We start from the raw sequence: 2981 nt of genomic DNA on the forward strand, positions 1-2981 counted from the left end.
GTAGACTGAGTGATGATGGTGCAGACTGAATGATGATGGTGAAGACTGAGGATGATGGAGTAGACTGAGTGATGATGGTGTGTAGACTGAGTGATAATTGCGTGGATTGAGTAGACTGAGTGACGATGGTGTAGACTGAGTGATGATGATGTAGATTGAGTGATAATGGTGCAAACTGAGTGATCATGGCCATCATGGCAGATGAAGGACCGAGGGGAGAGAATATACAGGTGCCCAGAAATCTGCATGAGATTCCTGCAGCTGCTGAAGCAAATGCCCACATGCTGGGTGGCTTGAAACAGCACATTCATTCTCACCAATTATGGAGGCAAGAAGTCAAAAATCAGTTTCACTGGGCCCAAATCAAGTTGTCGGTGTGGCCATGCTCTGCACCAGAGGCTCTAGGGAAGAATCCATTCCTTACCCCTTTCAGCTTTCAGTGGCTGCTGCCATTGCTTGACTTGTGGTCGCACCATCTAATCTCTCCTCCATCTTCACATCAACTCCTCTGTGTATATCAAATCTCTATCGCTCTTTCTCTCTTTCTCTTGAGACAGGGTCTTGCTCTCTCACCCAGACTGGAGTGCAGTGGTGTGATCATGGCTTATGGCAGCGTCTCAACCTCCTGGGTTCAAGCGATCCTCCCACCTCAGCCTCCTACGTAGCTGGGACTACAGACATGCACCCACCATGTCCAGCTAATTTTTTTCTTTTTTGTAGATGTGGGGTTTCACCGTGTTTCCCAGGCTGTTCTTGAACTCCTGGGCTCAAGCATCCTCCCTCCTCGGGCTCCCAAAGTGCTAAGATTACAGGTATAAGCCACCACATCCAGCCTCCTTCTACTTCTTTCTTATAAGGACATTTGTGATGGCATCAGGACCCACCTGGATAATTCAGAATAATCTCCCTATCCCAAGATCCTTAATCAACTCTGCAACTCTTTTCAAGTAAGGTCACATTTACAAATCCCAGAGATCTTTGGGGGGCCATTTTTCAGCCTCTCGCAAAATCATCTGGCCAGTAGTATCCCTGCCAACCTACCCATCCACACCCTCCCAAATTAAGCTGTATTCTACAAGGGAGCAGAACCCTTTATCTGCAGCTTCATCAAAGTTATAGAAAGGTAGATTTAAGGGCATTGCAGGAAGCTTTTTGAAAGGCACCTCAAAATGCAGTGAGCCAGCTGCCCTCAGAGCTATGGCCAGATGTCTGTGATGGAGATCCCCACACTGGTCAATCTTTAACATTTGATACAATGTTAAAGATTCCCTTGCAACCTTTAAAGAAAGCCAATCTAATGCTTCCCTGTTTTCCAGAAGTCACCTTATTTGGACGCCTTTGGTAGAGAAACCAGGCAAACACCTGCTCCAGGGCTGAGAATTCAGTATCTATCTATAGTCCTTAATTTGCATCCAAGATCAGTACCTGATTCATTTATGTTCTGCAAACAAATAGGACTACCTCTCCCTCTCACAGCATGTGCTGCTTGTGCTGATTTTATACCTGGTTTCATCTGATCTGTCCTGCCCTTATGTTCCCTTTGTCCTCATTCTAAACTCACAGTTCTTAAAATTACATTTTATGTTATGTGAATTTTATGAAGCATCCGGGAATAATTTTAGGAACAAAGGGTATACAAATAATGACAATCCCAAATGCCCATCAATGATAGATTGGATAAGGAAAATGTGGCACAAATACACCATGGAATACTATGCAGCAATTAAAAAAAAAAGTATGAGTTCATGTCCTTTGCAGGGACATGGATGAACCTGGAAACGTGTCATTCTCAGCAAACTGACACAAGAACAGAAAACCAAACACTGCATGTTCTCTCATAAGTGGGTGTTGAAGAATGAGAACACATGGACATAGGAAGGGGAACATCACACACTGGGGTCTGTTTCGGGGTGGGGGACTGGGGGAGGGATAGCAGGGGGTGGGGAAATTGGGGAGGGATAACATTGGGGGAAATGCCTAATGTAGGTGACGGGGGGATGGAGGCAGCAAACCACCATGGCATGTGTATACCTATGTAACAATCCTGCAAGATCTGCACATGTACCCCAGAACTTAAAGTATAATTTAAAAAAATATCAATCCATTTAATAAATACATGACAAAACATAGCTGTGGTCTAGAACATGTCTCCTACCCTACTGGGTGTTTTGGGACTCTCCCTCCAGCACCAGGTGGAGACAAGTTCAACTTCCAGGTCTTATGTTGGAGCTCCTTCCAACTGGAGCTCCCTGTACATGTAAATGAGTTGGTAAGGGTAGCTGAGACTGTGCAGATTTCTGACCAATGAGACAGTCATTCAGGGTGTATCTGATAGAAGCTTCTCAAGAGAAGTCACATGGTGATGGTGTATGTATGACTGGAGGGGGATTGAGCTGAGCCTGCCTTTCCTCATATTTCTGCCAAAGAAGGCAAATAGAGCAAGAATTTTGGGGATCAGTCCCAAAGAGGACCAGTGCCCAGTTGAAAGGTTGCTGGTAGTGACATGCTTGTAATGACAGTAACTGTGAGATGAGCCTGGTGGGTGTGCACCCACCCTCATTCTCCAGACCTGTCCATCTAGATTCCCGAAGCATGTACGCACAGGGACTCACCAAACAAATGGGCAGGATTGCTGGCTTGCCCTGCAACCTCAGATCCCTGAGGCCTTTCGACCTTTGTGCTAAACTTAGGAATTTTGAATGAGCTTTCTTGGCACTTTAATACAAACGATGTTTTAGATACATTTAACACAATGTTCTGGCACCAAACAGTGTTCTAGATACCATATTGCCACTTTAACACAATGTTCTAGATACCACTGCGCCTGGCCTTAAAAAAAAAATTTAGGCCAGGTGCAGTGGCTCACGCCTGTAATTCCAGCACTTTGGGAGACCAAGAAGGGCGGATCACTTCAGGTCAGGAGTTCGAGACCAATCTGGCCAAGATGGTGAAACCCCATCTCTACTAAACATACAAAAAAA

This window comes from Cebus imitator, unplaced genomic scaffold, assembly GCF_001604975.1.
Source record: "Cebus imitator isolate Cc_AM_T3 unplaced genomic scaffold, Cebus_imitator-1.0 Scaffold42, whole genome shotgun sequence".
NCBI lineage: Eukaryota > Metazoa > Chordata > Mammalia > Primates > Cebidae > Cebus > Cebus imitator.